Genomic DNA, 12,411 nt, shown 5'->3' with positions numbered 1-12,411 from the left:
AGTTTAAAAATACAAATGCAGACCAACATTTACCAACACTTATATTTTGCATTACCATAATGCAGTGTAAGACCACCTAAATAGTAGAAATCAGCTGTAATACCAAATCAGAAAAACATATATAATTATTAGCATATTTTTATTATTATAATTATTAATTTAGAGTAACCATCCTTCCTCGTTCCTAGCAGTTGTGTACAATTATAATGTTTGACCATCTCCTATTGCACAGCAACATTCGAAAATAGATGATTTGGTTGTGGGGTAGCATTGTAGGTGGTTGAGGTAAGGTAACAAAAAACTATTATATTATATTTTGAAGTGAAGAGAGAGACAATGCAGCTCATATCACTTCTCTATGAAATATAATATTTAGTCTAGCATAGGTTAAATTTAATTACCCTTTCACCATCTTTATCAGTACCATACCACCTCTATACATGATTAAACAATGTACAGCAATTGGTATGTAGTCTTTTGACTGTGGTCACTTTTCCCCATAGAGGTAGAGAAGTGTATGTTAAGATAAGTGGAGAAAGTTTGGGAAGACCTATCACTTTCTGACCTACTCTATAGTCCAGAAAAGCGATAACGACAAAAGAGACAAATTACTCAGCTATCAAATTATGTTGCAAATAAAACAGGATAGAGAAGATCCCATATTGAGAAATGCTAAAATGATACTCCAGTGGTGTGCAGCTAAAACCTTTACTATCATTTCAAATAACCAGTTTCTTCAAAGCTTAAATGTCCTAATTTTCCATTAAGTGTGAACAATTGCTCATTATTAAAGCATAGATATACTATGGTTATATTATTTATTTAAAACCACCAAAAAGCAAAAACAATATATATATAATTAATTTACTAGCTATATATCTATATAATTACGTGACAAAATAATTATGCATACAGTGCATAATATTTTTTTTTATTTTTTTTTATGTAATTGTGTTATGAATATTAAAAAATAAAATTGTTCCACTATTATGTAGCTTCTGCAAATGTTTTACTAACTTAGTAACGCCTCTAAAAATCCTTATCAAATGTATGTGCTATATCCTCTCATATCCCCACAGCTTGTGGTGTTCTCTGGGGACAATGACATTATTTGGAAGGTAGTATGATATCACTGAGGCAAGGAAGATACACACAAACATCTATGTTTATCCATAGCTTGCATAAAGAGATTACATAAACAGGGCTGATGCTAACATATCTGATGCCCCGATGCAGAAAGTAAATTTGCATAAATTATTTGTTCATTCAATAATGCTTTGCTTCTTTTATTACAAATCATATAATAAACATTAATTAAGAGACTAATACAAATAAGTACATCAAACAGCAAACATTTATTGATATATGAATAATATAAATGATGAATATGTATTCTTTGTAATAAAATGTTATATTTTTGGCAAATTTGTTTGGTTGTGGCACTTCCTTCATCACAGTGACCCCTTGTTCATCACACTGTGTCCCCTCTTTTATCACAGTGTGCCCCCATTCAACATTAAACTGCGCCCCCATTCAACATCACACTGTACCCCTTCAACATCACACAGCACATCTTTATCATCACACTGCCCCTTCATCATAACACTGTGCCCCCATTCAACATCACATTGTGCCCCTTTTAACATCACACTGCCACATAATTACACTGTTCCCTCCATCACGCTTTGCTCCTCCATCACAGTTTCCCCTTCATCAGTTTCCCCTTTATCACACTGTTCCATAGTGCCATCATTATTATCCTGCACCTTAATCACCACTCTGTGCCCTTCAAGCTGTTTTTCTCCCCTATATGTCTTCCCTCTTTCATATTGTTCCCTTTATGCTTCTTTTTTATACTTTATATCTCCCTTTAGGGGATGGCGGTGCCGGCCCATCAGATGAGTGTTTTTTGGTTTTTTTTGGGGGGGCTGGTGGAGAAGCAGGAGATGGCAGGAGGGGAGGAGTGCCTCTCAGGCTTGGACCCCCCCAGCTTGCTTACCCCGTTCCGCCAGCCATGTACATAAATCTAGCATAAGCATCCCTTTGTACTTCACACAATTAGGTGAAAATAATTTTTGGGTGCTCTTAAGTATCGAGCATAAGCACAATACAATGTAATGATAGAAATGCTTTTAACAGTTGATTAATAATTTCCCCTTGGTTCACACTGCCTTCACACAGCTTTGCTTATCTGTAGTGATTCATTTTATTTAAAGCAATATGATAACTGAAAGAAGATGCACATAATATAACAATATAGGCAAACAGAAGTAACTGTCACGTTTGCTCAGTGCAAGCAAATAATACTACTTCCCTATGCCCTCTAATCATAATACAACTATTTTGATAAAGTAATGTAAGCATCTTCAGTGCTTGCATTACATATAAAATTAAAGCTGTGTAAATTGTAAGAAAATTATTATTTTTTCCAATAAGGTGCCCTCTTAGTAAACTAGGTTTTACATGGTATCACATCCTGCTGCTCATCTCTCTATACTTATAACAGGGACAGTTTACTAAACAAGTGACACTTCGGGGTGAGCATTGAATATAATCTCACATATGTTCTATTATGAAAAGTGATAAACAGTGATTACAATGGATACTCTACAACTGTGTTTATTCTCTTTTAATCATGCTTTTTGCAGGATTCACAAGTTGTTCTTATTTACTTTGGAAACTGAATTTAAGGATAATATTTTTTTAATCCAATGTACAGTTGATATCCTCCACGCTTCTACCAAATTAATGAAAGGTTTAGTGCAGTCATTGTGTGGGATTTTGCCATTAAACACATTTTGTACTTTCATGTCCTCCGAAACATTACTGCACCTAATTAATTATGTACTTTTTTGTATTATAACATTGGGTAAAAGTACATCTTGTAAATTATGGTTCTTATTAAATAGCAAACATTACCTGCTGACTAAAGAGTGAATATTCTGACCTTTAAAACGGCAGGATGATTAATATATAAAGTCAATAACTGCAGTTTTTTGTTTTTAATGGAAAAAATATTATGTTTTCACTTAGGCTGTGTATTCTTTTAAATGGACAAAACTGTATATTAACTGCTTGTGTAGTATCTAACTAATGTTAATAATAAATAGCGTACTGATCCATTATGTAGGCAAGAAAGGGAGTATTAGGAAGGGATATAGGTGAACTATGTATTTATTTTTTCACAGAGAATACTTACAAGAGCAGACTGTAGATGCAGACATGCTGAATTAGAGTTAGGAGCAAATCCAACAACTAGCTGAAAAATATGCACCTGGAAAAAACTATTTGTACTGCATGGTGGAAATGTAAAATGCACAACTTGATTTAGGCTGAGTACACACTACAGGTTTTTCAGCCGAATATCAAACCAAACACCGGTAAATCGACTGTACGATTTACGTGATCTACCTAATAGCTTATATTTTATTCATTTATTTAAAAAATTACCTATATGGAAGCAGTAAGTTATGAAAAATTTATTTAGATGCATTTTTCCAGTTATGAATTAAATGTGAAACGTGTTATCATATGTACACATGTTATGTTTGTGTAGCTTATTCTGCAGTTTTGTGCATAAAGAAGGCAATTTGCAGCTTTTGATTCTGTTCCAATAGATCTAGTGGGAAGGGGGGTGCTAATAGGGGGGCATTATGTTCAATGGTGATCATTTCTTTTTTATTTTTTTCTGCCCAAGTGAATTATATATTGATTTTTAGGGCCGGTGATAACTTTCTATTGGTAGGATATTTGAATATATTTATATTTGATTTAGTTGTAATATACATGGAAACATGTATTTGACCTGAAAATAGGAATAAAAACTGTTTTTTTTATTTATTGAACCTAATGTTTTACAAATGTGCAATTTGTAGTCCTTAATATTTCATGATCCACCTTTAAAATCCTGAATAATGTGAAAAAGCAGGACCACCAGTTCAGGATGCGACACACAAAACTTTTCATAGTCACACAATTGTTAATGCAATTCGTGCATATCCAGAGCGCTCCCAGTCCAACTAGACAATTTTTAATAAATGAAAAAAAAGTTCCCTGTTTAAGTCTGTTGAACATATCATTTGCTATTAAAATGAAGTAATGGGAATACAATTATTGCTGTAAAGTACCCGGGTACTACTGCTGTTTGCTGGAGGAACTGATTATGTACTACATGTGCTATACTGCCATTATTCTGTAAGTGCGTTTTTATTCTTTTATCCTGTATTACAAGATTGACTTAATCGATTGGATGCCACATGGCCTTTTATGACAGTTTCTTGCGGATATATGTGAATACATTGAAACATAGCCACATTTTTAAACACAAAACAATAGTATTATTTTGAGATTACACCAAAAGTTATGAAAAAGCTGGCTATATTTACCCCATTCTTAATTGGCTAGTTTTCAAAGAATATAAAATATTATTATTATTATCTATTAAAACATATACTTATATAGGGACAAATTTAATATTATATTTTTACTAGTTTTACATTATTTTTATTTATTTATTTTTAAAAAGGGAGACTTTTCAGGAGTCACAAGACACTCTATTTGGTCTTCCCTATTGCTAGTACCTATAGATCCAAAGTAAACTGGAATTAACAGTAGCTATAAAGACAGCTACTATTTGATCCTGTTTGTTTCAATCTATTAGTGCAAGCTGGTAGAAGAGACCTGATTCACGTCTCCACTGCTTATTACTAGCCTGCCAAATATCTCAAGAACCCGCATTCTAATGCAGTAGTGACATGAGCTCCACATTAGAAACATAAAGTGCTCAATTTTAATGCTGTACAAACTGTTTCTGAGACCAGACACTAAATGAAATGAATCTTGGTCTAGAACCACTGACTGTTATTGACAGAAGAATCCAGTGATTGTGGGGATGCATTATGCTTAATAGCCATTTATAAGTTGCTGATATATGGTGCAGAGATAATTAATGATGTTTCCCTTTTAAATTAGGTTTCAGCTAACATTTGTTTGTATTTGTTAAATAAGATATTGTTTTTTGTTTTAATGTATCAGTTGTAAAATTACCTTTATATCTAGAGATGGTCACTGACCCCAGTGTTTTGGTTTTGTATTCGGTTTTGGATCTGGATTACCTTCGTGTTTTGGTTTTGGTTTTGCCAAACCGCCCTTGCGTGTTTTGGTTTTGTTTGGTTTTGTTTTGCTATTTTTGAAAAAGATACAATTTTTTGGGTCTAAAATAACCTAATTTAGTGCTCCACCAGTTTCTTAGATAAGTGAGGTAATTCTAAAGCTAATAAATTATGAAAAAACAGTTGAATCCCTGGTAGGCCATCCTTAATGCGAACACTTGTCTGAAAATTATACAGTCAAACCTGGTTGTTTACCTCCTCCATCTTTGATTATTGGCAATGTAGCCATCATCTTTGGGTGTATATTAGACCCTACACTTGTAGTTGAATATTAAAAAAGCAGCCTACACAGACTGTGGAGCTAGAAAGTAGAATTAAATGGACCACGGTACTTTGGTGGCTATCTAAGCCCCCCCCTGCCCTCCACTTGTAGTTGAATATAAAAAAAGCAGCCTGCATAGATTGTAGAACTAGAAATTTGAATATAGAAAGAAATGGACAAAGGCAGTTTGGTATCTGTCTACATCAGATTCCCTCTCCACTAGGAATAAAATAGAAAACTATTCAGCTGTTGTATAATCTAGAATATAAATAGAAATTGAGAAAGGCAATTTGGTATCTGTCTGCATCATTATCATCAACATCCTCCTTAGCGCCCTCGTCACCTCCATAAATCTCCCCCTCATCCTCTTCTATTTCCAAAGTGGCATCCTCAATTTGTGTATCAGCGGCTACACTCGGGCTGTTCAGGTACACATCAGCAGAACTGCTGAAAGGGCCCTTCTTTATGGGTACACTAACAGAATGCTCACAATTAGACATACCACTGTTGGATGGACTCTCCACAGGGATCGGTGTCATTTCTGATTCAGAGCAAACATTATTCTCCAATGCTTTACTGTTATCTTGCAGCTTGGCTTTGACGCGTAACAGTAGTTGTGCACCACTTGTAGGGTCGGTAACATTTTTGGATCTGCCACTAATAGCCAAAGGTGAAGGCCTCATTCTCGCTTTGCCACTGCATGTGTAGAATGGCATGTTGGCAATTTTTTTTTTATCGCCACTTAACTTTTGCTCAGTAACACTTTTTTTTCGCTTCAACACAGTAAATTTTTTTGGGGTTTTGTTTTTTGCACTGATTTGGAAACACTCTGTTGTTTGACATCGCCTTGGCCAGATGACGTACTGGGAACACTAACATCAGGACTGGTGACAGAACCTGGTTGCTCATTCTGATCATATGTGGACTGCTTTGAATCCATTCTGAGCGCAAAGCACTTGTAGTGGTAAAAATTATTTGGTAAGATGCTGCTGACAGATATGACTTTTGACAGCCAGAAATATTTATGCACAATTATGGGGGACACCCCAAAAGCACTGGGGAGTCCTAACAATTAGTTGGTAGATACTGCTGACAGATATGACTTTGACAGCCAGAAATATTTATGCACAATTAGGGAGGACACCCCAAAAGCACTTGGGAGTGCTAACAATTAGTTGGTAGATACTGCTGACAGATATGACTTTTGACAGCCAGAAATATTTATGCACAATTATGGGGGACACCCCAAAAGCACTGGGGAGTCCTAACAATTAGTTGGTAGATACTGCTGACAGATATGACTTTTGACAGGCAGAAATATTTATGCACAATTATGGGGGACACCCCAAAAGCACTGAGGAGTGCTAACAATTAGTTGGTAGATACTGCTGACAGATATGACTTTTGACAGCCAGAAATATTTATGCACAATTATGGGGGATACCCCAAAAGCACTGAGGAGTGCTAACAATTAGTTGGTAGATACTGCTGACAGATATGACTTTTGACAGCCAGAAATATTTATGCACAATTATGGGGGACACCCCAAAAGCACTGAGGAGTGCTAACAATTAGTTGGTAGATACTGCTGACAGATATGACTTTTGACAGCCAGAAATATTTATGCACAATTATGGGGGACACCCCAAAAGCACTGAGGAGTGCTAACAATTAGTTGGTAGATACTGCTGACAGATATGACTTTTGACAGCCAGAAATATTTATGCACAATTATGGGGGACACCCCAAAAGCACTGAGGAGTGCTAACAATTAGTTGGTAGATACTGCTGACAGATCTGACTTTTGACAGCCAGAAATATTTATGCACAATTATGGGGGACACCCCAAAAGCACTGGGGAGTGCCAAATATTAACAAAAAATAATAAACCTCTATCCTCCTCTCTTCTCTAGCGATTTTTGTTAGAGCAATTGCAAGAAGAATATTGGATTCTCTGTCCCTGCTCTAATCAGCCTGTGACTACACCCTGCTCTCTCCCTCTGTCAAATGGCGATGGATTGCTGTGGAGGCGTGTATTTATAATGTTGAAGTATCGCGAGAACCGAGCCCCAAGATCCGACAACGTCACGATGACGTTCGGCCTCGATTTGGATTCGGAACGGGCGGGAGAGTACCGAGCTGCTCAGCTCGGTACTCGGATACCCAAAGTTGGGTTGGGTTCGGTTCTCGGGGAACCGGACCCGCCCATCTCTATTTATATCACTAATTTTAGACCCATAACATAACCTGTGTGTAAAAATCTGATATTTTCTTTTCATTTTTATTTAATGAGCTTTGGTTAGTAACTTGAGTTGGAAAAACAGAAATACACATTTTTAAAATTAAAATTTAAAATTCCAAGAGGCATAGATAATACATACTTGCTTGCTTCATAATTGCAGGTGCATAGGTAGACGGTGCACCTCAATTTGTGTCATCTTGGCCCTGCCTCATGCAGTGAAATGATGTGGGGGAGGGCAAAATTATGTAATTAGCAATGATCTGGTCCCATATCTAAATCTACTTGTCAAACACTGATGTTCTTATTGTTATTATTTTCACATCATTGCTATCTAAGAAGTGACGTGCTTTAACTCTTAACACAGAGTGCAGTCATTTTATTTAGAATTCCCTTTCATTAGAAACGTGTCAATGCCAGACTCACTACATAAATGCCTTGTGCTGTAGGAAAAAAGTGACTATGAAATCTTAATAATTGAAGAATAAGTAACACATATATCTATAACAGGTCATTATGCATAGTTAAATGTAGTTATTTTATTGTATAACAATACAGTTGATTTGGACAAACTACCCAAGACGATGTACTGTTAGAAATAGAGAGAGGCACATCGGAAAATCTTCTTCTTTATTGTTGACAGGAATCTCTTTTTACACATTTGGATCAAACATTATAGTAACACACATGGGTTAGCATGTTAAGAATGTATCCTTTGTTAGAGGAATAGAATTCTCATGATGGGAAAAGCTAGCCCGGTAGGGGCAGATTAGATCATTCTAATAAATTGTGGGCTAGCCCCAGTAATGTGTCTAATAGACTATGGGGGGAATTCAATTGGTTGCGCTGCTGTAAAAAGTAACGCTGCTTGCAAACTACTACCGTTATTGCGGTAATAGTGAGCTTGCAGCTCTCAGAGCTGGGTTAAATTTACCATAATAACAGTAGTAGGATTAACGCTGCGTTAATCTGGGGGGAATTGAATTCTCCCCTATAAATAATGGGTTGTAGAATAAGCACTTTGGGAGTCATTGCAGTTTTAAGTGCACCTGACTTAGTAATACATTTCTTGTTAATAGGCATTAGGAAATAAACATAAGCTATTCATTCTGCAGAATTCATGGAGTTAGAAAGGGTTGTATTGCTGTTTTTTGTCTTGTTAGTTTCAGCCACCCATGTTTTAATCATTTGTGCAGAGGTTATGAAGTAGGTAAAATTAAGCTCATTCAGCATTAGCAGGGTTTAGACTAGATCAGTGGAGGTTCTTCAGGATAGCCCATTGCGTCATTTAAAAATGAAGTAAAAAAGTCAAAAGATCTGCATTACGCAAAAGTTTTAATGTTCTCTCTTCCAAATATAAACTTGTGCTACTATACCAACCCTTTTCCTTTAATAAAACATTTGCATTTTGCTCCTAAAATACTTTTCTATATAGCCATGTATATGGCTTAAATTAAACATAATAGCAAAAGTGTCACATGTCAAGACGTGATACTTTTGTATGGTTAATGCTTTTGTTTTCCATTTTTTTCAATTTAGACTGGACAAAGTGCATCTAGAAATGCACTTCTCTGAAGAGCATCTGGAAGGTGCAAATTGCTCTCCATTAACCCTTCTGCTGCTTAAAGACTTTCTGACACAAAACGTTAGTTATTTTTAAATAACGTTAAACGTTAATTTTCTGTATTTAACAAACACAAATCATATCTTATTTTTTTTAGAAGAGTTTGCAAATTATAATTGGCTTCTTTATAACCTATAACTAGAAAGCATAGTTGTTTCTGGAAAGTAACACAATAGCGGAAAATAACACATTTCAAATGTATTTGTTTAAAAAGTTGGGCAGTTAAAAGGAAGGGTGTGTTTCTCAATAATAATAGTACCCCATGTATTTGGATTGTCCTTGTATTTTTGTACTACTGCCACCCCCTACACTATTACCAACTTGTTTATAATTTTGTAATGTCAAATATGAAATGAGTGCATTGTAAAGGTCAAATAGGCACAAACAAGACATGGGGAAGATATACAATTAATGAACTATAAAACCAACTGCAGGAAATGTGGTGTAAATTAGCTTTCTACTTGAAGATTGACATGCATAATAGTTGGTTCAACAGAGGAAAGGTTTTAACATTATTCATTTACCAAATTAAATTTGGGCAAATAACTGAAAAAGAGTAATTATCATACTTTTCTGAATAGCTGCTGGTCTCCAAACAAGAATTGCACACCATTTGCAATGCTTATCTTAGTGCAAATTGGTGCCAGGAGTACAAATTTAATACTAGTATTCCCATGTTTATTTGATAAATAAAAGGAAATAAAGTAAGTTTCGATACCATACACTGATTTGGGATCTCTAAGCTAGATGTTCAAGATATACAGTGTATCTAACAACAGTCACAAAGTTTAAACTACATAAATTAATAGTTCATATTAAGTAGTAACATAATAAAACATATTAAATCATGCAAATCTATTTTTCACTCCCTCTTTGGAACAGGGATGAGACCTTCTTTAACTTGTTGATTGCTATTTATTAGTTTGGGTGTAAAAAGTAAAACAGATGGTGAAGTACTTTTTAGAATAATATGCCCCTAAGTTCAATCAATAAATGTATCAGATTGAAATTTGATCTCTAGGATAGTCTCCAGTCTCTGGTGTATGGACCATCAGCAATAAATAGTATATGATTCACTGTAGCTCAAGAATATATTTTATAGTATTGTTTAAATATATATATTTCATCCCCAAAATAGATTACAAACACATATAAAATATAATAATCAAAAAAAGATTATCTGTGTAAAGTTCTTTTCTACCACTGCAGTTACAGTAGAGATTAACCTAATCCTGGTCTATTACCAGAGCTGGATTTCTGCAGTGCTACAGTGGTAGAAAATAACTTCATCTTTGAAGATTATGAGCCAACACCCTTGTTTTACACAGATATTCTATTGTTTTTTGTTTTGATTGATAATGCCCAGAAACTGCGACCATCTTGACATTTTTATTTAGCAAAGCCATACACATTTGATGTAAACTTGCACAAAAATAGGTATGTGATGTCACCAAACTGGTTAGTTTTGCCCACCATAAATTACCTCTAGAATGTTTATTAAACAATTTCCCTGGCTCACTGGTAAGGAGTTTCAAAATGTTTGATGGAAGCCCTGCATTTATCACCAGAAAAAAAACAATGCTAGATTATCTGGGTTTGAGAGACCAATAATATAAATTGTTCAAAACTTCTTGCATCACGTCTCTCCTTTAACCAAATGAGGATGGATGCTGAGCTGGGTGTCTAATGTCAATGTTTCTGTTTGTACAGTTTTACTATCTCCAGATCTTCATTAAAACTGATTAATCTTCTTTTCATGTAATGGAAAACATAGCTTTGGATTATTACCAGGAGAGAGCAGAGAGCTTGCTTCAAGACGGTATATATCCCAAGGGAATTACTTAATAGCTTATCATGAATATAAGTATCATCAGATTAGAAACCCATAAATATCAGTAAGAAAAAAGAAACACATAAAAATGCATGTATCTGTGTGGAGTTTGCATGTTCTCCTCATGTTTGCGTGGGTTTCCTCCATGTACCCTGGTTTCTTCCAACACTCCAAAAACATACTAGTAGGTTAATTGGATGTCAAATTGACCCTAGACTGTGGGTGTGGGTGTGTGTGTGTGAGGGAATTTAGATTGTAAGCGCCAAAGGGGCAGGGACTGATGTGAGGGACAAATATTATTGCTAAGGGATTTGCCAAGATAAATTAAAAACAGAATGTTTCAGAATCATGACTTTTTGACAGCTCCTTTTATAAGAAGAATCAGAATGCCCCATCCATGTCAATTTCTCTACATTCAAATTTGTGCTCGTGATAGTCCCTTAAGACTTAGTCACATTTTTTTCAATATAAAAAAGCATCTGAGCACTCTATTCTCCAAGCAATTTATTTTAATCCAGAGAGATTACAGCAACACTTTAAACACTCACTGCAATTAAAATCCTTATATGACCTTTGTTGTGCTGTTTCCCTGACTAGTCACCTGGTGCTTTCTCAAGACTGACATTCTGATCTCTGATCTTAGGTTAATATACAATTACATTCAATCTACTTATTGCAAATAATTACACCCATTAAGTTAATACATAAATGTAACATGTCTTGTTGCGCATATAAAATTAAACATATTGTTAGAGGAATACATATTGGGTATAATTTAGAGTTAGAATTAAATGCAGCTACAAGGTACTATTTTGCACCTACAGTAGGCATAACAATGTTGCATCGCATAAGTGAATTTAAAATGTGCAAATAGCTTTAAAGTTTGAGAGTGCTGTGCACTAGCTCCGCGCTACATTACAACATTAAATTAAACCGCCCAGTATTTGTGTATTACATGATAAAGGATGCAAAAAACAGTCTGCATCCCTTTAATCCCAACATGATTTGTCTAAGTCAAATTTAAACCTTTTTGCAGTATTTGCATCTAACTCTAAATGAGACCCATGATGAACAACATATTGTAACCAGATGGACATCAAAACCTGTCTTCACTATATTCCTTCATAGTTGGATACTGGGATTACTGAAGTTTGTAGCTATCTGTAGTCGACAGTATTCATGCAACATAACACATCATAATGAATGTATTTCATATCTGATATTTAAACAACAATGGTGATATACTCAATGGATAACACAATGACTAATTATATGAAAGAAATC

The 12,411-nt window shown here is 35.0% G+C and overlaps 1 protein-coding gene across 3 annotated transcripts in view; it reads right to left on the bottom strand.

Moving 5' to 3' along the window:
• The window catches only part of NLGN4X (neuroligin 4 X-linked), a 285,144-nt gene that overhangs the window by 47,579 nt on the left and 225,154 nt on the right, over positions 1 to 12,411 (bottom strand). The gene's annotated exons all lie outside the window — the stretch shown is intronic.

This window comes from Mixophyes fleayi, chromosome 2, assembly GCF_038048845.1.
Source record: "Mixophyes fleayi isolate aMixFle1 chromosome 2, aMixFle1.hap1, whole genome shotgun sequence".
NCBI classification, from domain to species: Eukaryota; Metazoa; Chordata; class Amphibia; order Anura; family Limnodynastidae; genus Mixophyes; species Mixophyes fleayi.
The sequence above is the reverse complement of the archived record's forward strand: the minus strand, read 5'-3'. Positions and strand labels throughout refer to the sequence as shown.